This window comes from Dendrobates tinctorius, unplaced genomic scaffold, assembly GCF_039654945.1.
Source record: "Dendrobates tinctorius isolate UK_male_01 unplaced genomic scaffold, ASM3965494v1 ptg000004l, whole genome shotgun sequence".
Taxonomy (NCBI): domain Eukaryota; kingdom Metazoa; phylum Chordata; class Amphibia; order Anura; family Dendrobatidae; genus Dendrobates; species Dendrobates tinctorius.
Window position 1 is genome coordinate 40,831,098 of NW_027361672.1, and position 26,748 is coordinate 40,857,845.

The window sequence follows — 26,748 nt, forward strand, 5'->3', positions numbered from 1 at the left end:
CTTCTAATCGGTCTCCCTCTTACCAAACTCTCCCCCCTCCAATCTGTCTTGAATGCTGCAGCCAGGATCATATTCCTCACCAATCGTTACACCGATGCCTCTACCTTGTGCCAGTCATTACACTGGCTACCCATCCACTCCAGAATTCAGTATAAACTTATTACCCTCACTCACAAAGCCCTCCATGGCTCAGCACCACCCTACATCTCCTCCCTTGTTTCAGTATACCACCCTACCCGCGCCCTCCGTTCTGCTGATGACCTGAGATTAGCATCCTCAATAGTCAGAACCTCCCACTCCCGTCTCCAAGACTTTACACGTGCCGCGCCAATTCTTTGGAATGCACTTCCCAGGTCAATACGATTAGTCCCCAATCCCCACAATTTTAAGCGTGCCCTGAAAACGCATTTATTCAGACTGGCCTACCACCCCAACACATTAACCTAATCTATCCCTGTGTGGCAGAGCCAAAAGTTTTACCATAACCAGGTTCCCCGCATCATGTTCCCACATGCTTTATGCCTCCATTAGCCCTCTGTGTCTGTACTGTTACACACTTACCCTGATTGTATGGACCAGTCATAATGTTAACTGTTACCACCCACCTTTCGTGTCTCCCTCTTTCCTCATAGACTGTAAGCTTGCGAGCAGGGCCCTCTTTCCTCTTTGTATTTGTTATAATCTACTGTATGTGATTATTGTTATGCTGTAATGTCTATTGTCTGTACAAATCCCCTCTGAAATGTAAAGTGCTGCGGAATATGTCGGCGCTATAAAAATAAAATTTATTATTATTATTTATTATTCATTGCTGGGAGTTATTATAGCATGTATGCACTCTTTTTATGGACGGTTGTCCCTGTAATATAACGCATTTTGTAATATGAGCACTTGCTCCTATTATAGTATAGTTTGCATATGTGTCCTTAACATTATTATGACAGATGGTTGCTTTTGGTGCCAATTTGATCTTTTTGTACCTTATGATTATCTATTTGTGTGTAAATGTAGCCTGCATCCCTTTACTCCTTAAATGTAATACATGTGTAGTTGCAGAGGTGTCTGGTCCGGATGCCCTATTTTTTGAGTGACCACTTGGTGTGTGCAATATTCCCTGCCCTTACCGTTGTACCGTATCCACTTTTACATTTTTGTATTTAATAAAGTATTGAATTTTAATGGGACGCTATGACTGTTTTTCAGTGTTTTCTTATGTAGCAGTACCACCAAGATATTATAAAAACATTAAGAACAATAAAAGATGAAGAGCAAGGCAATAGTATCATTCCACCCCCTTACATAAGAACACCTTTACATTTTTTTTGCAGCTCGAGTGGTGCTTTAACCAATCTTTAAAGCTGTTACAATTTAACTCACATAGGCTCACTACTCTCGACATAGTTCCCAAATATCTATGGGCATTGATCCTTAACTTGAGTGTTCACTAAATAGAGAAGAGAGAGAAGTCGATCTTTTGAAATTTTTATTCACAGAATTATCTCAAAAGATTTCATTGCCAGTGCATAAATTTGCACAAATCTCAATACTGGAAAGCTTGTAATTGCGCTGAAAATAGAAATGTTGGAGAGGGGAGAGAGAATATTCCGGAAATATTCAGGAATAGCTGCAGATTGAATGCTGCATCCTGCCACAGCGTTTAATCCGCAGCGGACGGATGTTTCTCCATAGTGGAGGGCATTTTATGAAATCCCATCTCCACTATGCGTCTGATTACGCGGGTGACACACCCGCTAAACCGGACATGCGGCGCGTCTCTCCACAAGGTAAACTGCCTACTCTATGGGTACCTTGCGGTGATTCCGGATGTGTTCACTGAGCACATCTGGAATCACCGCACGGACAGAAGGGGACGGGGCTTTGCGCCGAGCGGGTGTGGATTGATCTTCTCATCTCTACTATTCACTCTTATACATTTTACTCTTTTAAACTAATCTAAAAATGCTGTGCTACAGCTGTTATTGCATGCGCGCACATACAATTAATTGATAATATTCTGGCTGCCGTGAGCCATCTCTAGGGGTAGTGCAGGAGTTTACTGCATGCTACTTGTATATTGAATTTATAGTGCTATAATCACCTGGGCTTTCTCTGGTGTTGGATGATGATAGCACAAAATTAATCACTTACTCTATACCTGTGCCTACATTTTAATGATTTGTCCCAGAAAAGTAGGGCTCTTACTGCGATCAACGTAAATGAATCAATCAAAAGTAAAGTTCCCTTTAGGATGTGCTCCACTATTCCCCATTAGGATGTGCTCCACTATTGACAATGCCATCCAGTGCACGTCATGCCGCATGTATGAAATCCTTGAACAGCCGGTTGAGGGTGCATACTGCTGTGCAAGATGTGAGCACGTTGTGCATTTGGAAGCCCAGATACTGGATCTAAATGTGCAGCTGGCAACACTGAGATCCATAGACAATATGGAAAGGAGTCTTCTGCTCACTGAGCAGACGCTCAATGGGATAGATGAGGGGGGGATGCTAGGTTGGAGCTGCAGGACAATGAAGCAGCTAGCTGGGTGACAGTTAGAAGGCGGGGTAGAGGGAAGAGCACCAGGGAGGCTAGTCCTGATCTGGCACACCCCAATAAGTTTGCTAAGTTGGCAGATGAGGGGAGTGTTAGTGCAGGAGTAGCACTGCTGCAGCAAGGCATGTCCTCTGAAAGCTGGAGGAGTGTCTGCTCCAGTAAGGGGGGAAATAGGAGAGCAGGGCAGGCCAGACAGGTTCTGGTAGTGGGAGACTCAATTATTAGGGGAACAGATAGGGCAATCTGTCACAAAGACAGGGATCGTCGAACGGTGTGCTGCCTACCTGGCGCTCGAGTCCGACACATCGCTGATCGGGTTGACAGATTACTGGGAGGGGCTGGTGAGGATCCAGCGGTCATGGTGCACATTGGCACAAATGACAAAGTTAGAGGTAGGTGGAAGGTCCTTAAAGATGATTTCAGGGAATTGGGCTGTAAGCTTAAAGCAAGGACCTCCAAGGTGGTATTTTCGGAAATACTTCCTGTGCCACGCCAGAGAGGCAACGGGAGATTAGGGAGGTTAATAAGTGGCTCAGGAATTGGTGTAGGAAGGAGGGGTTTGGGTTCCTGCAGAACTGGGCCGACTTCTCAGTTGGCTACAGGTTCTACGCTAGGGACGGGCTGCACCTCAATGGGGAGGGTGCAGCTGTGCTGGGGGAGAAAATGGCTAGAAGGTTGGAGGAGTGTTTAAACTAGGGACGGGGGGAGGGTATTCCTTTTATAGGAGGGGAAGACAGTGCAGCTAGAGACCTGGGCACAAATAATGACATTGGGGGTGGGGGTGGCATGGGGGTTGGGGTTAGAACAGTTAATAATTTAAGAAAGAATAGAGGTACAGAGAGATACATAAAGTGCATGTATACTAATGCCAGAAGCCTTGCCAACAAAATGGAGGAATTGGAGTTAATGTTGTTGGAACATAATTATGACATGGTGGGGATATCTGAGCTGGACGAGAGCCACGACTGGGCGGTTAATTTACAGGGCTATAGTCTGTTCAGAAATGACCGAACAAATAAGCGAGGGGGAGGCGTGTGTTTATATGTAAAATCATCCTTAAAACCCATCCTTCGTGATAATATATATGAATCTAATGAAAATGTAGAGTCCCTGTGGGTAGAGATAAGAGGAGGGGGGAAAAATAATAAATTACTGATAGGGGTTTGTTATAAGTCTCCAAAAATAATGGAAGCAACAGAGAATATCCTCATAAAGCAAATAGATGAAGCTGCGACTCAAGGAGAAGTCATTATTATGGGGGACTTCAACTACCCTGAAATACATTGGGGAACAGAAACCTGCAGTTCCAGCAAAGGGAATAGGTTTTTGACTACTATGAGAGACAATTACCTTTCACAACTGGTTCAGGACCCAACAAGAGGGGGGGCACTGCTAGACCTAATATTAACCAATAGGCCAGACCGCATATCAAATGTAAGGGTTGGGGGTCACTTGGGTAACAGTGATCACAAATTAATAAGTTTTCATGTATCCTTTAATAAGAAGTGTAGTAGAGGGGTTACAAGGACACTAAACTTCAGGAAAGCAAATTTCCAACGGATGAGAGATGATCTTGGTGGAATTAACTGGGACGATATCCTGAGACATAAAAATACACAAAGAAAATGGGAGACGTTTATTAGCATCCTGAATAGGACCTGTGCACAATATATACCGTATGGGAATAAACATGCGAGAAATAGGAAGAAACCACTATGGCTAAATAGAGCTGTAAGGGGCGCAATAAGGGACAAAAATAAAGCATTTAGCGAATTAAAGCAAATGGGTAGTGATGAGGCATTAACTAAATACAGAAGATTAAATAAATTCTGTAAAAAGCAAATCAAGACAGCAAAGATTGAGACAGAGAGACTCATTGCCAGAGAAAGTAAAAATAATCCCAAAATATTCTTTAACTACATAAATAGTAAGAAACTAAAAAATGATAGTGTTGGCCCCCTTAAAAATAGTCTGGGTGAAATGGTGGATGAGGATAAAGCCAATATGCTAAATGACTTTTTTTCAACAGTGTTTACACAAGAAAATCCCATGACGGATAACATGATCAGGGATAAAAATTCTCTGTTAAATGTCACCTGCTTAACCCAGCAGGAAGTACGGCGGCGTCTAAAAATCACTAAAATTGACAAATCCCCGGGCCCGGATGGGATACACCCCCGAGTACTGCAGGAATTAAGCACAGTCATAGATAAACCATTATTTTTAATCTTTAAAGATTCCATAATAACAGGGTCTGTACCACAGGACTGGCGTATAGCAAATGTGGTGCCAATATTCAAAAAGGGGACAAAAACTGAACTTGGAAATTATAGGCCAGTAAGTTTAACCTCAACTGTGGGTAAAATCCTGGAGGGTTTTCTAAAAGATGCTATACTGGAGTATCTGGAGAAGAATAACCTCATGACCCAATATCAACATGGGTTTACAAGGGACCGTTCCTGTCAGACTAATCTGATAAGCTTTTATGAAGAGGTAAGTTCCGGACTGGACCAAGGGAATACAGTGGATGTGGTGTACATGGACTTTTCAAAAGCTTTTGATACGGTGCCACACAAAAGGTTGATACATAAAATGAGAACAATGGGGATAGGGGAAAATATGTGTAGGTGGGTTAAGAGCTGGCTCAGGGATAGGAAACAAAGGGTGGTTATTAATGGAGCACACTCAGACTGGGTCACGGTTAGCAGTGGGGTAAGTGGGGTCAGTTTTGGGCCCGCTTCTTTTTAACATAATTATTAATGACCTTGTAGGGGGCATAGAGAGTAGAATTTCAATATTTGCAGATGACACTAAACTCTGCAGGTTAATCAATACAGAGGAGGACAATTTTATATTACAGGAGGATGTCAGAGACACCGCACTGCACTTGCTCATAGAGCCAGTGCGGGTGTCCTGAGAACAGAAGCAGTGCTGAAAGTTACCTGGGGAGCAGGGCAGCAGAGGTGACCATGCGTGCTTCAGGCTAATAGTGTCAGGATCCAGTCAGTGCTGGAAAGTAAAGATGCATAGGACCTGCGGACACTAAAACTGAATAATGTGCACGGGACCTATGGTCATGTGACTGCAAGGGGGCGGGGCTTAGCGTCCTGTATTCAGATAGGACAGGACACCATACAACAACTCAGTCAGGCAAAACAGAGGTCACAGCAGTACGGGCAAACGAGGTACAGGAGGGACGAACAGACGGGTAGTCAGACAGAGCCAAAGGTCATACACAAGAGGGCGACGTGGTACCAAGGGGACGAGCAGAGAGAAGTCGGGTCACAAGCAGAGAGTCATACACGAGAGGTAGCGCAGTACAAGAGGGTCAGGCAGAACTCGTAACAGGGACAGAACCAGATCACAACCGAACAAACAAGCAAGATATCAGGCACAAGGCACACGTATACAAGAGGTCACTTAACTCAGCCGAGGGCAGGAGTATAACTGACACCGGACCCAGGTCCAGTGAGCACTAAATAGCCTCCTGCTGCCAGAGAGGCAGCACAATTAACCCCTAGTCTAACCAGGACGGGTCAAAGCGAAATCCCGTCCTGGATCATGACAGTACCCTCCTCTCAATGGGGGGCCACCGGACCCCCAGGTCTCTCAGGGTACTTGGCGTGAAAGGCTCGGATCAACCGATCCGCATGAACTGATCGAGCAGGAACCTACGAGCGTTCCTCAGGACCGTAGCCCTTCCAATGTATCAAATACTGAAGGGCGCGACGGACCAACCTGGAGTCGACAATTCGTTCCACCTCGTACTCAGCCTGCCCATCTACCAGAACCGGTGTCGGGGAAGATGATGATCCCTCCCCACTGGACCTCACAGGTTTCAAAAGGGCCTTATGGAAAACATTTGGGATCCGCAGAGATGGCGGGAGCTGCAACCGAAAAGCCACCGGGTTAACTGCTTCGGTAATTACATAGGGACCTATAAACTTGGGTCCAAGCTTCGCAGAGGGGACCTTGAGCCTTATATTTTTGGTGGATAACCATACCTTATCCCCGACCTGAAACACTGGACCCACGGATCGCTTTTTGTCCGCAAAAAATTTAAATTTGTCCTGGGCCTTCGTAATGTTATTCTGGACCTCCCGCCATACCTCCCCCAACCGCTGGATCGACTCGTCCGCCCCAGGACACCCAGAATTCAAGCGGGAAAATTCTCCAAAATGAGGATGAAACCCATAATTGCAAAAAAAAGGAGATGTACCCGTAGACTGGTTAGTGCGGTTGTTAAAAGCAAACTCAGCCAATGGTAACACAGAACACCAATCATCCTGTCGGGCTGAGGTCAAACAACGCAGAATTTGCTCCAGAGACTGATTGGTCCGCTCAGTCTGCCCATTAGTCTCTGGGTGGTAGGCGGGTGAAAAGGACAGACTAATACCCAACCTCCTACAAAAAGCTCTCCAAAATCTGGACACAAATTGCACTCCCCTATCAGACACCACATTCAGGGGTACCCCATGCAACCGCACCACATGCTCCACAAACAATCTGGACAATGTTTCCGCATTAGGTAGAGCTGCCAAAGGTACAAAATGTGCCTGCTTACTAAACCTGTCCACTACGACCCAGACCACGGTATTACCCTTGGAAGGGGGAAGGTTGGTGATGAAATCCACGGACAGATGAGTCCATGGTCTCTCAGGAATTGGCAGTGGTACCAATTCCCCGGCCGGCCGGTTATGGGGAGTTTTCGCACGGGCACAAACCTCACACGCAGACACATACTCCCCAACATCAGAGGCTAAAGAAGACCACCAGAACATTCTAGCAATGGCCTTCCGGGTCGCTGAGATCCCTGGATGTCCACCCAGAACTGAGTCATGGAACTCCTGGAGGACCTTGAGACGAAACTGAGCTGGCACATAAAGTTTATCCACCGGCTTAGCTGGAGGTGCAAGAGCCTGGGCTTCTCGAATCTCTCGTTCCAACACATTAGAAACCTCTGCCACCACCACCCCAGGCTGAAGAATGGAGGATGGAGGTTCCGGGGGGGACACCGGATCTAGACTGCGTGACAACGCATCCGCTCTGATATTCTTGGATCCTGGTCGGAAAGTGATCGAGAAGTTGAATCGAGAAAAAAAAAGTGACCATCTAGCCTGTCTGGGAGTCAACCTTTTAGCAGACTCGATGTAAGCTAGGTTTTTGTGGTCCGTGATTACCGTTATAGGATGGACAGCCCCCTCCAAAAAATGCCTCCATTCTGCAAAAGCCAATTTTCCGGCCAGAAGTTCCCGATTCCCCACATCATAGTTTCTCTCTGCCGGAGAGAACTTCTTTGAGAAAAAGGCGCAAGGTCTTAAATTGGTCAAAGTGGCGGGTCCCTGGGACAATACCGCCCCCACCGCCACCTCTGAGGCGTCTACCTCAACAATAAATGGTTCAGAGGGGTCCGGTTGGATAAGAATCGGGGCCGACATGAAACATTTTTTCAAAAACTGAAATGCCGCTACCGCTGCGGTTGACCAATTCTTGATATCGGCCCCCTTTTGAGTCATGTCTGTGAGGGGTTTAACCACCTGTGAGAACCCCCTTATAAATTTCCGATAATAATTACCGAACCCTAGGAAACGTTGCAGACCCTTCAAATCACACGGTTGAACCCACTCGAGAATGGCCTGCACCTTATTAGGATCCATGCGATACCCTTCAGCAGACACGATGAACCCCAGAAAGGACAGTTCCTGAACAAAAAATAAACATTTTTCAAGTTTAGCAAACAGACAGTTCTCCCTGAGCCTTTGGAGAACTGCCCGAACATGACCAATGTGAGTCTGTTTATCAGGCGAGTAGATTAAAATGTCATCCAAATACACCACCATAAAACGTCCAATCAAATCGGAGAACACATGATTTATGAAATTTTGGAAGACCGCTGGAGCGTTGGTCAGGCCGAAGGGCATGACCAAATTTTCAAACAACCCTTCAGTAGTGAGAAAGGCGGTCTTCCATTCATCTCCATCCCGGACTCTGATAAGGTTATACGCTCCCCGTAGGTCTAATTTCGAAAACCACTTAGCTCCGGACAACTGATTGTATAAATCAGGAATAAGTGGAAGGGGATAAGTATTCCTCACAGTTATTTTATTTAACTCACGAAAATCGAGGCATGGGCGCAAACCACCGTCTTTTTTTTTTTTTTTTACAAAAAAGAACCCTGCCGCCACAGGAGAAACAGAAGGACGAATATGTCCCTTACGGAGGCTCTCAGAAATATATTCCTTCATCGCAGCCCGTTCCGGACCCGAGAGGTTATACAGGCGGGCTTTGGGCAATTTAGCACCTGGAACCAGGTCAATGGCACAATCAAATGGGCGGTGTGGTGGTAAAACCTCAGCCTCTTTTTCGGAGAAAACGTCAGTATAATCTATCAGGCACTCCGGAATGCCTTCTAGACCCACGGACGACACAGACACAGAAACAAGACATTTCTCAGAGCAATAGGGACCCCATTTAACAATATCCCGAGATTCCCAATTAATCACAGGATTATGCAGCTGTAACCAGGGGAACCCCAACACCAGTCCCGCAGGCAGGTTGTTCATTACAAAACATGAAATACGTTCCTGATGTAAGGAACTCACTTTAAGGAGAAACTCTTCAGTACAAAACACAATGTCATTCTTACCCAGTGGTGTTTTGTCAATAGCAACAAGGTGAATCGGAGTCTCCAACCTAACTGTCCCTAACTTACACCTGGCCACCAAGTCAGAGTCAATAAAGTTCAATGATGAACCGCAATCCACGAAGGCAGTTGTGGATGTGGAGACACCCCCACAACAAAGTTCCACTTGGAATGACATTTTAGAAAATGCAGAAAAGGGTACCTGAGAGCCTGGGTGACCTCCACGATAATCACCCGGGCTCAGTCGTTTGTTGGTTAGTGGCCGGGAGGGGCAATCCTTTTTCCCATGTCCAAACTCGCCACTGTGAACACAGCATTTTCTCACGTGCCGTTGCCTCCTTTCTTCCTCCTTACGGTTGATGGTTCCCATCGCCGTGATTTTCAGTGAAGAACTGGCTCCCCTTCCCTGGGAGAACAATGATGCCTCTGTTTGTATCACTCCCCTTGCCCGTAACCTGCGATCCATTCGGACGGCCTGTGTCATAGCTTCCTCCAGGGCATCAGGTGGGGGGTGGAGAGCCAAGGCGTCTTTCAGATGCTCAGACAGGCCTCTGCGGAACAACCCCCGGAGAGCAGCGTCGTTCCAGCAGACCTCAGCAGCCCAGTGTCTGAACTCTGAGCAAAACCACTCGGCTGAGTGTTTCCCCTGGCAAACATTCATCAGCCTGTCCTCAGCCATACGCACCCGATCAGGCTCATCATAAATATGCCCCAGGGCCTCAAAAAATGCATCCACAGTCATACGCTCAGGGGCCGTGGTAGGAAGGGAGAAAGCCCAAGCTTGGGGGGCTCCCCTTAACAGAGACATAATGACCCCCACTCTCTGACTTTCATCCCCAGAAGAGTGTGGTCTTAAGGAAAAAAAAAGCTTACAGCCCTCCTTGAAAACTCTGAAGTCATTTTTATCTCCAGAAAAGGTATCTGGTAACTTCACTGGAGACTCAGGGGAAATTAATGTAACATCCCGATCCCCCAATGAAAGAACCCCCTGCACAGTGTCGGCGATCAGCTGCTGAGACTGAGCCAGGACTCTTTGTTCTCCAAAGAGTTTCTGAGACATCTGCGTCAGATGCTTAACCTGCTCAGAAAGAGCGTGCACAGGATCCATCACACACACAGGTGAATGGGAGCAGAAAAAAAAAAATGGTATGGGTCAGTTATAATGTCAGAGACACCGCACTGCACTTGCTCATAGAGCCAGTGCGCGTGTCCTGAGTACAGAAGCAGTGCTGAAAGTTACCTGGGGAGCAGGGCAGCAGAGGTGACCATGCGTGCTTCAGGCTAATAGTGTCAGGATCCAGTCAGTGCTGGAAAGTAAAGATGCATAGGACCTGCGGACACTAAAACTGAATAATGTGCACGGGACCTATGGTCATGTGACTGCAAGGGGGAGGGGCTTAGCATCCTGTATTCAGATAGGACAGGATACCATACAACAACTCAGAGTCAGGCAAAACAGAGGTCACAGCAGTACGGGCAAACGAGGTACAGGAGGGACGAACAGACGGGTAGTCAGACAGAGCCAAAGGTCATACACAAGAGGGCGACGTGGTACCAAGGGGACGAGCAGAGAGAAGTCGGGTCACAAGCAGAGAGTCATACACGAGAGGTAGCGCAGTACAAGAGGGTCAGGCAGAACTTGTAACAGGGACAGAACCAGATCACAACCGAACAAACAAGCAAGATATCAGGCACAAGGCACACGTATACAAGAGGTCACTTAACTCAGCCGAGGGCAGGAGTATAACTGACACCGGACCCAGGTCCAGTGAGCACTAAATAGCCTCCTGCTGCCAGAGAGAGGCAGCACAATTAACCCATAGTCTAACCAGGACGGGTCAAAGCGAAATCCTGTCCTGGATCATGACAGAGGATTTATGTAAACTAGAAGCTTGGGCTGATAAATGGCAAATGAGCTTTAATGGGGATAAATGTAAGGTCATGCACTTGGGTAGAGCGAACAAGATGTATAATTATGTGCTTAATTGTAAAACACTGGGCAAAATAGTCACTGAAAAAGACCTGGGTGTATGGGTGGACGACAAACTCACATTTAGCGGCCAGTGTCAGGCAGCTGCTGCAAAGGCAAATAAAATAATGGGATGCATTAAAAGAGGCATAGATGCTCATGAGGAGAACATAATTTTACCTCTATATAAGTCACTAGTGCGACCACACTTAGAATACTGTGTACAGTTCTGGTCTCCGGTGTATAAGAAAGACATAGCTGAACTGGAGCGGTTGCAGAGAAGAGCGACCAAGGTTATTAGGGAACTAGGGGGTCTGCAATACTAAGACAGGTTATTACATTTGTGGTTATTTAGTTTGGAGAATCGAAGGCTTAGGGGTGATCTTATTACAATGTATAAATATATGCGGGGACAATACCAAGAGCTTTCTAATGATCTTTTTACTCTTAGACCTGTGACGGGGACAAGGGGGCATCCTCTACGTCTGGAGGAAAGAAGGTTTAAGCATACTTACAGACGCGGATTCTTTACTGTAAGAGCAGTGAGACTATGGAACTCTCTGCCATATGATGTTGTAATGAGTGATTCCCTACTAAAATTTAAGAATGGACTGGATGCCTTTCTTGAAAAGTATAATATTACAGGGTATATACACTAGTTTCCTTAATATTGCGTTGATCCAGGGAGCAAGTCTGATTGCCGTATGTGGAGTCAGGAAGGAATTTTTTTCCCCAATGTGAAGCTTACTTGTTGCCACATGGGTTTTTTTTGCCTGCCTCTGGATCAACATGTTAGGGCAAGTTAGGATAGGATATGGGTTGAAGTAGATGGACTTAAAGTCTCCCTTCAACCTTAATAACTATGTTACTATGTTACTATGTTTTGACATGGTCATAGCAGAAACATTTACACAAAAGTAAACACATAAAATTTCCTTTAATAAATTTGTATTGCATGCAAGCTTCAAAAAGTAATTTTATCTTTATTATTTTTTTTATGGAAAAAAAGACAAAAACATCTGCTTCCCTTATATGCATGCCAAGATTTTCCCAGAGATGAAATTTATTGTCATGCTTTCAACTTAAAAAATAGATAATTATATTTTAAGAGAAAAGAACAAAACAAAAACAAATGAGACAAAAGTGTAGTATTGTTTATTCTCTTTTAAGCTTCATTATGGGCTATATGGCTCATTTTATATGCAGAAAATAGTAGAAATGGATATGTTCTTCTGAGGACACAGTGGAATGTATATTCGTGTTTGCATACAAGAATAGGACTCATGCTAATATTTCAGATGACTACATGTAAGCACTTGAAATTCAATGTAAATTGGATATGCTCTTGAAATGCATTCATGTCTGAGCTGCTGAGTCTTGTTCTCAGAATCACTGTGGTCCCCATGGTCAGACCCTCAACAATCAGTAAGTTATCCCTTATTATTGGGATTGGAGATAAATTAATTATACAGCATGATGCTTATGTTAAACAGTTGCCTCATATGGATGCCATACAGCAATTTCCAACATCTACTGTAAAAAAAAAAGTAAATGTTTTAGGTACGTCTTTTAAAGGATATTATTGTATGGAATAGAGCAGCCTACTACACAAGTCTACACTTTTATTTGTAGTATACTACCAAATACCAGACAGACATATAATTTAATATATATATATATATATATATATATATATATTGTTGGGTTCTGATGGTTCCAGTAGTTTTCATGTAACCATGAGTATGAGCTTTAAATACTTGCTGTCCTGTGCCAACTAGAGTGTCAGTAGTGTCTTGCAATGTTCTATTCATAGATGCAGCTGACACTCTAGTCGTCACTCAACTGCAAGTATGACTGAGCTGGAACCAACTTAACGGAGCCCTAATGGATTTAGATGTAAACTAGCTGAAGAGCTCGGCGTTGCCTGGGCATAGTAACTAACTGTGGTTATTTATAACAAATAATGATGGAAGTTAAGGAGCCTTATTCTTCCTGCACTTCATGCTCCTTTTTACATAGCCTCCTCTTGCACCTCACGCTCCAACTTTATACACAGCATTTTTCTGCAGCACAGCTTTTATATACTGTACACACAGTGGCAGGCAGTGTCACCGGGCAGACAGCGCTGCCCCATCCCCTCCATGGCAGCACTACTGCTCTGTCCCCTTCTTTCCAGCACTGCCCCATCTCCTGTATGTCAGCACTACTGCCCTGTCCCCTCCATGGCAGCACTGCCCCATCCTCCATGGCAGCACTGCCCCGTTCTCTCCATGCCAGCACTGCCCCGTCCCCTCCATGCCAGCAGTGGGCCTCCGCCGCTTTCAGGTCGTTCCCGTTAACCCCTATTAGGGGACCCGTAGAAGGTCACAGGTGTGAGTTTTTTCCTCACTTCCTTAGCTGAACTGTCGGTAGATGCAAGATCCTGGGCAGCTAAAGGACCTGTGATGATGTCACAACCATGTGACCAGTCACATGCTTGGGAGGAGGAGTCAGATGCAGAGTTGTGCTGGTGCTGGAGTAGAAGTGTCAGCTCATGTCACAGAGCAGGGTCTTATATCACATCACTGGGGGAAGTATAGTAACCCCGTATACATGGGATGAGAGGGTCCCTGCAGCAGAGCTGTGTGTGCAATGTATGTGAGGCCAATCTGTGTGTCACAACTGTTGAATGTCCCTGGATCAGGGGCTCTTTTCCTGTGGCTATGCGGATTGGTTGGGGTTCTGTGGAGTGTGTGTTGCTTGATACACACACATACACATACACTCAGCTTTATATATATATATATATATATATATATACACTGCTCAAAAACATAAAGAGAACACTAAGATACCACATAGTAGATATTACTGAATGAAATATTGCAGCTGCAAATCGTTATTCATTACATAGTGGCATGCGTTGAGAATAAGAAAACATAAAAATGATCAATGTAAATCAATATCCCATGGAGGTCTGGATTTGGAAGGACACTCAAAATCAAAGTGGAAAATCAAATTACAGGCTGATTCAACTTCAGTGGAAATGCCTAAAGACAAGGAAATGATGCTCAGTAGTGTGTGTGGCCTCCACGTGCCTGTTTGACCTCCCTATAACACCTGGGCATGCTCCTGATGAATCGGCGGATTTTGTCATGAGGGATCTCCTCCCAGACCTGGACTAAAGCATCCGCCAACTCCTGGACTGTCTGTGGTGCAACGTGACATTGGTGGATGGAGCGAGACATGATGTCCCAGATATGTTCAATCGAATTCAGGTCTGGGGAATGGGGGGGGGCCAGTCCATAGCTTCAATGCCTTCATTTTGCAGGAACTGCTGACAAACTCCAGCCACATGAGGTCTGGCATTGTCCTGCATTAGGAGGAACCCAGGGTCAACCGCACCAGCATATGGTCTCACAAGGGGTCTGAGGATCTCATCTCGGTACCTAATGGCAGTCAGGCTACCTCTGGTGAGCACATGGAAAGCTGTGTGGCCCTCCAAAGAAATGCCACCCCAAACCATTACTGACCCACTGCCAACCCGGTCATGCTGAAGGATGTTGCAGGCAGCAGATCTCTCTCCACAGCATCTCCAGACTCTGTCACGTCTGTCACATGTGCTCAGTGTGAACCTGCTTTCATCTGTGAAGAGCACAGGGTGCCAGTGGCGAATTTGCCAATCCTGGTGTTCTGTGGCAAATGGCAAGCATCCTGCACGGTGTTGGGTTGTGAGCACAACCCCCATCTGTGGACATCAGGCATTCAGACCATCCTCATGGAGTCGATTTCTAACTGTTTGTGCAGACACATGCATGTTTGTGGCCTGCTGTGGGTCATTTTGCAGGGCTAGGGCAGTGCTCCTCCTGTTCCACCTTGCACAAAGGCTGAGGTAGTGGTCCTGTTCCTGGGTTGTTGCCCCCTCCATGTTTCCTGGTGTACTGGCCTGTCTCCTGGTAGTGCCTCCAGCCTCTGGACACTACACTGACAGACACAGCAAACCTTCTTGCCACAGCTCGCATTGATGTGCCATCCTGGATGAGCTGCACTACCTGAGCCACTTGTGTTGGTTGTCGAGTCCATCTCATGCTACCACGAGTGTGAAAGCCCAACGAACATTCAAAAGTGACCAAAACATCAGCCAGAAAGCATTGGTACTGAGATGTGGTCCTCACCTGCAGAACCACTCCTTTATTGAAGGTGTCTTGATAATTGCCAATAATTTCCATCTGTTGTCTATTCCATTTGCACAACAGCATGTGAAATTGATTGTCAATCAGTGTTGCTTCCTAAGTGGCCAGTTTGATTTCACAGAAGTTTGATTTATCGGGAGTTATATTCTGTTGTTTAAGTGTTCCCTTTATTTTTTTGAGCAGTGTATATAGATCTATTCCAGTAAAAATATATACATTTACGGTCATGGCATAAAGAGTTGGCATCCTTGAAGTTCCCAAAAATGAAATGTTTCTGAAAGAAAATTATTGTAATTACACATTTTGTTACACACGTTTATTTCCTTTGTGTGTATTGGAACAACGCAAAATAAAGCAGAGGAAGAAAAGGCAAATTGGACATAATTTTTCACACAAAACCCCAAAACGAGCCAGACAAAATTGTTGCCACCCTCAACTTCCTATTTGATTGCACACCCTTTGACATAAATAAATAACTGCAATTAATTGCTTCCTATAACCATCAGCAATCTTCTTACATCTCTCAACTGGAATTTTGGACTATTCTTCTTTTGCAAACTGCTCCAGGTCTCATATTTGAAGGGGCCTTCTCCATACAGCAATTTTAAAATCTCTCAACAATTGTTTAATGGGATTTAGATCCACACTTATTGCTGGCCACTTCAGAACTCTCCAGTACTTTCTTTCCATCCATTTCTGGATGCTCCTTGAAGTATGTTTGGGGCCATTCTCCTGCTGGAAGACCCATGACGTAGTAATAATAATAATAATCTTTATTTTTGTATAGCGCTAATGGGTCGCCCTCCCAGGGAAGCGGGGTACTCAGTACCGGGCCGGTGTCAGGGGATGTGTCACAGCGGCGGTGACCCGGTCCGTGGACCTGGGCGCCCAAGTAATGGGGGGGATTGCAATGGTGAAATGTAATGGATTGAATGAATAGTTTGTGACGCCACCTGTGGTGTTCGGCAAGTGAGATGTTAAGCTGACGCTGCATGCAGATCCACTGGGACTGATGGTGTGTTGCAGCCAAGATGGTGAATCTCCCCACAGGTGGAGCTGTAGTCCCAGGGCAGGGTAGATGTAGAGGCCAAGAGGAGGCGTAGATGAGGCAATGCCGGGCACCAAGATGTAGCAGTGCCGGGTGTGTTGGCGGAGGAATAAGTGGAGGACACCAGAGCGTGTAGTTCCAAAGCTTTACTCACAGTCTGTTGTGCAAACCGGTGCCTGCCTCCGTGCTGTGTCCTCCGGGTCAGGGGCTTAGTCAACCTCCAGGCAAGATGGAATGTTCCCTTCCAATACTCCGCCAACATGTGCCTTTCTGAACGTCTCCTCTTATAGCGTCTTTGGTGTGAAGTACTCCTAGTACTGAGTTATACTGGAGTTCCTCCTGACAGATGTTCCCAAGAACTATACTTGTACGGCAGACAGCTGTAGCCTACTTCAGGGACTCCTTACTCCTGAGTCCCGGCTCACTATCCAAGTTGCTGTTGTGCCCTCAAGTCTTAGATGGGAGTAGTGCATTTACAGCTCACTACTCCACCGGTGTCTGCTGTAGGACCCTTAGTATCCATACAACCTTGGGGACCGGGCCCCGGCCTTGTGCTTAGAACTTCTAGGCAGGGTTCTCTCCTAATCCACGTCCTCTGTTCCCTTTTACTTCTACGTTCCGTGCTAGTCTTTCCTTCCCATGGAAGATCAGGGTTCTTGCCAATGTCTGTCTCTTTCTTTCCTTTCCCGTGCCAGCAGACCCAGGGCACTGAGATCTGCTGCAGCACCTCCTTCCTCCATCCCTCTCCCAGGGATCTTCACTCCTCTCTCCTCACTCACTGACTCACTCTGAACTGAAATCCTAAACCTTCCCGCTCTTTTATGTATTCTAACTTCACCCGCCTCCCAGCACGTTTCGTGTTCCAAGCAGGGAGCCACCAAAGGTGCTCTGCTATACTCCAAGCAGGGAGCCGCAATGTGGCTTTGCTACACTACTTTGTCATGATGGGTGCAGGTGTTGGAATGTGGTCAGGAGCCTCCAACTTACCTGGATGGTGGGGTACCACACCTCAGGAGGAGGTGCAGTACCTCTGTGGCAACTGAACCCTCAGGGGCGCTACATTCCCCCCATTAAATACAGCACGTCCGCGGGCTGCAAGGTAAGCCAAGTTGACAATACAGGAACATACAAAATGTTTGTAATGCTGAATAAACATTTCATATACTAAACTTCTCAATGTGGGAGGCACGGTTTCTTGAACGTTGCAAACAGTTTTAACTAGCTATCTAGATTCAAAATTACGCTACCTAATTTAAAGTGCTATGGAAGCAAACTCAATGTCCAACATCAATTCACATTTTCTAGCAACACATCTCTTTTCTGTTACTTTACACATTCTTCTACTTTCTTCCTTACATGACAACCGCTGGTATCAACCACTGAGGACTCTCAATTCTGAATATGGTTCATCACCTGTAACTTCAATTCTTTATTCATATTCAAGGGGTTTGTACTTCAAAATTTCTTTAGTATACCATCTACTATACTTCTACATTCGTAAAACATTCAATGTATACCTTTCTCAATTATACCCTATAAAATCTGTCATTAAACATTATCACTTTCTAGCTTTCTGTTTCAAAAATACGTTAACCATTATCAATAAGTGCAAAGAGTAGACACTGGTCTGGCCAACATGTCTGGAAATGTCCCTATGATGAGGTAATTCTTCTTTCAGGAAGAGAGTTCTATGTAAAACCATGAGAGAGCACCTAAAGAGGTGCAAACTATATACAATAACAGTTCTGGACCATTCAGCGTTCATGATCTCTGCAGTTCAATGTGAAAGCTGTCAATATAACTGGGCAACAAGTGGAAAAACAAAACTAAACCATCATGATCAAAATAGGAAACAAAAGGCACAACGGTGCAAATACCCTCCTGGGTAACGAGAGTTATTTTTGCTTGAGATTGCTAGTGGTAGTCTCCTCCTGGTGGGTTGATAAATTGCTGGTCCTCGTCTGGCATGGCTGCTGCCTGAGGTACAGCTGGTGTTGTGATATCAACGGTTGCCGGCGATGCCTCTGCTCCCAGTAATTCAGCAGGAGTAGCAGCTGGTACTAAGGAATACCGTTCCTCGTTGGTGGATGATGCTGTCACTCCGATCCTTGTTCTAACATGTGGGGAGGCCGCAGCCTGTTGGCGTTGGTAGGAGGCCACACGGGGGCTTTGCGGCCAAGGGATCGTTTCAACGTCCCAAAGCGGCCCCGACTCTTCCAGGCCCTGAAGGTGTCGTATAGTGCGCGCCTGTTCCAACCGCACCCTCCTCAGCAGGGATTTCTTCCATTTCCCCATCTCCGTCAGCCTAGGGCCCGTGGATGACTTGTCCAACACCCCCATTTCAAGCTCTAACAAGCCAGCCTCCGACAGTGAGAATTCAGGGGCAACCCATTAGGAGGGCCGGGATATATACCTGGTGCCTCCCGGCGGTGCGCTCTCTGCTGCGGTGCAGGCATAGTGGCGGTGGACGCCGTTCGGTGGGATACCGGGGACGACGTGGGAGCCAATGGCGACTCTGGGTCCACAGGGGTCTCTGGAGGGACCTGCGCGGCTGCGTCAGGTCCTGACGGGAGCTCTTCTTCCTCCGCTTCGGCTCCCTTGGCAGCATGGAGCGACAGGGAGATGCCCACAGATGCTGCCGGGGTTGTTGCAGCCGTCTCTGGTGCTACAGGGTCTTTCTGGGGGAGATCCGGTGCAGCGGTGACAGGTACCGGTGACTGGAGTACCGCGGGTGTAGGCCCCTCCTGGGCGCGCTGCAGATTTAAGGTCCATAGCGCTTCCTACCTCAGTTGCAGGTGGCGCGTCAGCTGGGCTATCTTGTCCTCCAGCTGCTGGCGGTTCATCTCGGACACTGGGTTGGAGCCTTCAGCCATGGCGCCAGGGAGATCCAGCATAACCTCCTTGCGCTCCGCAGGCCTCCTCCCATCTCCTTCCAAGATGGCGTTCTCCTTCCTGTCTCAGCTCTTTTCTCGCCACTGGCTTCCGCTCCTCCTTCTTGGGGTGGCGTCTTCTTCCAGCTCCTCCATACCAAGCCAGTATACGAACCCCTCGGGGGGTGGGCCATGTTGCTATCGCATAGTAATTCAGGCAGAGGAGGCCCAGGACAGTTCGCAGTCTTTTATTAGGATCTCCCATGTTGTCACGCCCTTCTTCGCCGCGCCAGCCGCCATTTTTGGCATTCATTCTACAGTCTATTAAATTGGGTCTTCTGCACATTTTCAAAAACTTTAAGTCTTAGGCACACAGAACCCGATGGCATCGGGTCTCGTCATCCTGTTCGTGACGCCAAGTTGGGTCGCCCTCTCAGGGCAGCGGGATGTGTCACAGCGGCGGTGACCCGATCTGTAGCCCTGGGCGCCCAAGTAATGGGGGGATTGCAATGGTGAAATGTAATGGATTGAATGAATAGTTCGTGATGAAACCAAGTGAGATGTTAAGCCGATGCTGCATGTAGATCCTCTGGGACTGGTGGTGTGTTGCAGCCAAGATGGTGAAGCTCCCCACAGGTGGAGCTGTAGTCCCAGGGCAGTGTAGATGTAGAGGCCAAGGGGAGGCGTATATGAGGCAATGCCGGGCACCAAGATGTAGCGGTGTCGGGTGTGTTGGCGCAGGAATAAGTGGAGTACACCAGAGCTTTTCTCACAGTCTGTTGTGCAAACCGGTGCCTGCCTCCGTGCCGTGTCCTCCGGGTCAGGGGCTCAGTCAACCTCCAGGCAAGATGGAATGCTCCCTTCCAACACTCCGCCAACATGTGCCTTTCTGAATGTCTCCTCTTATAGCGCCTTTGGTGTGAAGTACTCCTAGTACTGAGTTACACTGGAGTTCCTCCTGACAGATGTTCCCAAGAACTATACTTGTACGGCAGACAGCTGTAGCCTGCTTCGGGGACTCCTTACTCCTGAGTCCCGGCTCACTATCCAAGTTGCTGTTGTGCCCTCAAGTCTTAGATGGGAGTAGTGCATTTACAGCTCACTACTCCACCGGTGTCTGCTGTAGGACCCTTAGTATCCATACAACCCCGGCCTTGCGCTTAGAACTTCTAGGCAGGGTTCTCTCCTAATCCACGTCCTCTGTTCCCTTTTACTCCTACGTTCCGTGCTAGTCTTTCCTTCCCATGGAAGATCAGGGTTCTTGTCAATGTCTGTCTCTTTCTTTCCTTTCCCGTGCCAGCAGACCCAGGTCACTGAGATCTGCTGCAGCACCTCCTTCCTCCATCCCTCTCCCAGGGATCTTCACTCCTCTCTCCTCACTCACTCTCAACTCTGAACTGAAATCCTAAACCTTCCCGCTCTTTTATGTATTCTAACTTCACCCGCCTCCCAGCACGTTTCGTGTTCCAAGCAGGGAGTCACCAAAGGTGCTCTGCTACACTCCAAGCAGGGAGCCGCAATGTGGCTTTGCTACACTACTTTGTGATGATGGGTGCAGGTGCTGGAATGTGGTCAGGAGCCTCCAACTTACCTGGATGGTGGGGTACCACACCTCAGGAGGAGGTGCAGTACCTCTGTGGCAACTGAACCCTCAGGGGCGCTACATTAACATATTCCGCAGTGCTTTACAGTTTGCACACATTATCATCACTGTCCCCAATGGGGCTCGCAATCTAAATTCCCTATCAGTATGTCTTTGGAATGTGGGAGGAAACTGGAGTACCCGGAGGAAACCCACGCAAACACGGGGAGAACATACAAACTTCTTGCAGATGTTGTCCTTGGTGGGATTTGAACCCAGGACTCCAGCGCTGCAAGGCTGCAGTGCTATCCACTGAGCCACCGTAGGGCGCAAGCCGAGCTTTCTGACATTAGGCACTACATTGCAACTAGTGGTGTACCGCCAATGGCGCAGACTACATGGACGCTATGGGGCCCGTGAGTCAGGGGAGCACACCCACTCTTCATTGTACGTTCAACTATATCAACATCCTGGATGATGATACAGTTGAAAGCAATGATGGAGGAGGGAGCCTCAGCTGATGCTCCATTCAACTTCATTCTACTTTGGCATCTGACATATCAGTGCAGTAGGAGCGATGACATCACTATATTGTGCCCACTGCGCTGAGGCATGCAGCGCTTCAAAACGCTCGCAGCAGAGATCAGAGCAGCATGGGAAAGAGAAGGAGAGATGAGTTTTGTATTTTTTTTTTAATTGTGGTGGCCATAATATTGTATGGAGGACTATGGGGAATGCAGTGTACTGTATGGAGGACTATGGGGAGCACAGTGTACTGTATGGAGGACTATGGGGAGGGCAGTGTACTGTATGGAGGACTAGGGGGAGCTCAGTATACCATATGAAGACTATGAAGTGCAGTGTACCATATGGAGGACTATGCGGAGCAGGGTGTAATGGATGGAGGACTAAAGGGAAAGCAATGTGCTGTATGGAGGACTGTGTGGAGTTCGGTATACTGTATGGAGGACTATGGGGAGCACATTATACTATATGGAGAACTATGGGGAGTGCAGTATACTGTATGGAGGACTATGGTGTGCATCATACTATATGGAGATCACCATAGTAAATGAAATGCAATGTGGGGTCCAGTGTATTATATGGAGGGCTATATGAGGCCCATTATACTATATGGAAGGCTATATGTGGGCCATTAAGATATTTGTAGGGCTATGTGGAAGCCTTTATGTTTTATGGAGAGCTATGTGGGGGGATTATATTGTATGCATGCAGTTATATAGTGTGAAGTTTGTGTGGAGTCAAACATATCGTGTTGAGGGCTGTGTGGGTGCAATTATACTGTTAGTGGGGATAGTGCAGGCCATTATACAGTGTGGAGAGGTGTGGGTCATTATACTGTATATAGGCCCATTATACTGCATGTAGGGCTGTGTGTGGGTCACAATTGGGGGATCATACTGTGTTGGGTTCACTATACCATGCCAGTAAGTTAAGGTTGGGGTACTGTATGGTCATCATACTGTACATGTGGATGGTACTGTAGAGGATTTCACTTTAGTGGTATCATATAGTGTTTATGGGGCACTTTGACTACATCATACTTCATGGGTGCAATGAAAGGGCTTCAATTACTTTGTAAAGGTTACAAAGTTGTGAGATATGCTCTTTTGTGACCCTGCCAAATATTAATATTTTTTTTTGAGGGCCCATTTAGAGGTTCTGCTATGGTGCCCCATGATATCTATGAACACCCATGATTGTGACACAAAGTCATTTGGTAATCTTCAGATTTTATGATGCCTTTAATTCAAATGTCAGCAGATAGTTTGTGCTGACATTGATACACCCTGAGCCTGCAGGAAAGTTTGAATGTCTTTGTAACTTGATTGGGGCTGCTTATCCACCATCCAGACTATCCTGTGCTGCAACCTTTCATCAATTTTTCTCTAAAATCCACATCCACGGAGATTAGCAGCAACACCAAGGGTTGTAAACATCTTGATTATGTTGCACACTGTAAACAAAGGAACATCAAGATCTCTAGAGATGGACTTTAACCTTGAGATTGTTAATATTTTTCATAAAATTTTGTTCTGAAGTCCTCAGACAGTTCTCTTCTCCTTTTTCTGTTCTTAATACTTAGTGTGGCACACACAGACGCACCATGCAAACATTGAGTCAAATTCTCCCCTTTTTCTTTGGTTACAGGTGTGATTTTCATATTGCCCACACCTGTTACTTGCCACAGGTAGGTTTGAACGAGCATCACATATTTGAAACAAAGTTGTTTAGTCACAAATTTGGAAAGGTGGCAACATTTTTGACGGGCCAATTTTTGAGGTTTTGTGTGAAATAATAATTTTATTTCTATAGCGCCAACATATTCCAAAGCACTTTACATTATGAGGTCCAATTTGCCTTTCTTTTAGTTTTTTGTGTTGCTCCAATACATGCAAAGGAAAAAAAAGTGTATAAGAAAACGCGTAATTGCATTAATTTTCTGGGAGAAATACTTTATTTTCTGTAACAATTTCAACGGTTCCATCACTTTTTGCCATGACTGTATATGCACTCCACTTATGAGCCACTTCTCCTTCCTGACAAATGTGTGAACGTGGCTTGAAAAACAGCTAAAATTAATCTTGCTCAAAATAAGAAGGACTGTAACTGAACAGAGAGCATCAGATTACAGATTTCTATTTAAGTTTTCTAAGAGGGGACAGGGGAAGAGGAAGGAGCACAGTGAGAGAAACAGAAGCAGTCATACAGGGACAGTGTTACTGTTCTATAGTAAGTGTTTTATCTCACCCCAGAGCTGGATTCACACTACTCAGTACTACTGTATACTGGTCTCCATGATGCTACGATTTCTGAGCATGCTGAGCATGTACTACATAGAAACAGATGAACACGACTCCCTCATTTCTGTGTAAAGTATATTGAAACCATCATAGTAGCTAATCTCCACCCACTAGCTGAGAGACAACTGAAAATTAGAGATGGAGAAAAATGATGAACATTCAACATACAAGTCATATAATGGCCATAAATAATGTTGTTCCATAATTTTACATACACAGGACAGCTTATTGGGAAGTCACTTGAACTGATAGGTATGCTTTAGAGGACCAATATTGCTAAACTTGAAGCTGTGAAAACTACTGCCAAGTTAACCTACTCGGTCTACATGTGGTCATTTCGGAAAGTGTACAGATGCTTTTCTAAATCATTGTGTAAAACACATAGTATATTTTCCTGCTACTCCAGCGACTGAATAAGCATTACCACTCTGACTTTATGCATGTGTTACAGGGATAAGAGCGTGTGATCAGAAAAGAAGGACAGGCATTGTCCATCCTGTGACTCGTATTCCCCTCAGACCAACAGATGCAATAGAGCAGTCAAACACATTAGCAGTGTGAGAAGCTATTTCTGTCATATGGCAGTACACATGGAAAAATATCTCCTCTAGGCCTGGAAGACACAAGCCAGTAACTAAGGGATTATTGGAAACAGATGGATATAAGTTGCTCACAGACTGCTCTGGCCAGGCAGCGTTCTACTGTTAGAAATGAGTCAAGGAGGGCAACCAAATTGGCAAGACTTTGTGATTATTGTGATTATCTAGGCAATAAGCAAAAGCCATATTTTAAAAAGTCACAAAACTTTAGCAATTCTCACTTCAGTAATAGGGCTGCATAAAAAGTGGAAAAACAGTAAATATAGTAACTTATACTATGTGGGTGAAAGCACTTGTGACTTTAAAACCAGACTAAATCAACATAGATATATGATCAGAAAGCGAGATTAGACTTACTTACCAGTGCCAAAACATTTTGTTGATTTTAAACATAACGAGAAACAATTAAAATTTGGAATCATTGACCAAATATTACCATTATGAAGAGGTGGAGACATGGCTAATTAAGTTACTCAAAATTAAAGAGTTGGAGTGGATTAAGAAATTATGTAAGTTAAAACCGTCTGGCTTAAATGGAGATTATAAACTCAATATCTAATATATAAAGCTCAATGTGTGTGTGTGTGTGTGTGTGTATATATGTACTGTATGTGTGTATGTCCAGGATTGGTATCTGCACCGTCGCAGCTACAGCCACAAAATTTTGCACAGTCACACGTCTGGACCCCGAGAGCGTCATAGGCTATGTTGTGAGGCGAAATTTTAACCCCACGTGTTCCAATTCACCAAACAATTCTGCCCCTATGTACATAATGGGGAAAAAGTGTATGTATGTGTGTATGTCCAGGATTGGCATCTGCACCGTCGCAGCTACAGTCACAAAATTTTGCACAGTCACACGTCTGGACCCCGAGAGCGTCATAGGCTATGTTGTGAAGCGAAATTTTTACCCCGCGCATTCCAATTCACCAAACAATTTTGCCTATTATTCTTATCATTTCTATGGTGTTATCGTCCTTCTGTAAAGCTGAAAATAACACAATTTATTACCGTGCCAACACAGACCACCCTCTGACACAGACTGCAGGGGGAGCCCAGTTTCACACAGTATAGGATTAGATACACGGCTCAGCAGTCAGTATCACACAAGATAGGATTAGATACACAGCTAAGCAGTCAGTATCACACAGGAGAGGATTAGACACATGGCTCAGCAGTCAGTATCACTCAGGATAGGATTAGATACACAGCTCAGCAGTCAGTATCACACAGGATAGGATTAGATACACAGCTCAGCAGTCAGTATCAAACAGTATAGGAATAGATACACTGCTCAGTTATCAGTATCACACAGAATAGGATTAGATACACAGTATCACACAGAATAGTATTAGATACACGGCTCAGCAAACAGTATCACACAGAATAGGATTAGATACACAGCACAGCAGATGGTATCACACAGGATAGGATTAGATACACGGCTCAGCAGATGGTATCACACAGGATAGAATTGGATACACTGCTCAGCAGTCAGTATCACACAGGATGGGATTAGATACACGGCTCAGCAGTCAGTATCACACAGGATAGGATTAGATACACAGCTTAGCAGTCAGTATCACACAGGATAGGATTAGCTACACAGCTCAGCAGTCAGTATCACACAGGATAGGATTAGATACACGGCTCAGCAGACAGTATCACATAGGATAGGATTAGATACACAGCTCAGCACACAGTATCACACAGAATAGGATTAGCTACACGGCTCAGCAGTGAGTATCACACAGGATAGAATTAGATAAACGGCTCTGCAGTCAGTATCACACAGGATAGGATTAGATACACGGCTCAGCAGACAGTATCACACAGGATAGGATTAGATACACGGCTCAGCAGTCAGTATCACACAGGATAGGGTTAGATACACGGCTCAGCAGACGGTATCACACAGGATAGGATTAGATACACTGCTCAGCAGTCAGTATCACACAGGATAGGATTAAATACACGGCTCAGCAGTCAGTATCACACAGGATAGGATTAGACACACGGCTCAGCAGTCAGTATCACACAGGATAGGATTAGACACACGGCTCAGCAGTCAGTATCACACAGGATAGGATTAGATGCACAGCTCAGCAGTCAGTATCACACAGGATAGGAATAGATACATGGCTCAGCAGACAGTATCACACAAGATAGGATTAGATACACAGCTCAACACACAGTATCACTCAGAAAAGTATTAGATACACGGCTCAGCAGACAGTATCACACAGAATAGGATTAGATACACGGCTCAGCAGTCAGTATCACACAGAATAGGATTAGATATACGGCTCTGCAGTCGGTATCACAAAGGATAGGATTAGATACACGGCTCAGCAGTCAGTATCACACAGGATAGGAATAGATACACGGCTGAGCAGTCAGTAACACATATGATAGGATTAGGTACATGGCTCAGCAGTCAGTATCACAGGATAGGGTTAGATACACGGCTCAGCAGACGGTATCACA

At 45.8% G+C, this 26,748-nt stretch overlaps 1 long non-coding RNA gene across 1 annotated transcript in view; it reads left to right on the plus strand.

The window, feature by feature from the left end:
* Positions 1-26,748, plus strand: part of LOC141080973 (uncharacterized) — a 140,521-nt gene that overhangs the window by 112,771 nt on the left and 1,002 nt on the right. The gene's annotated exons all lie outside the window — the stretch shown is intronic.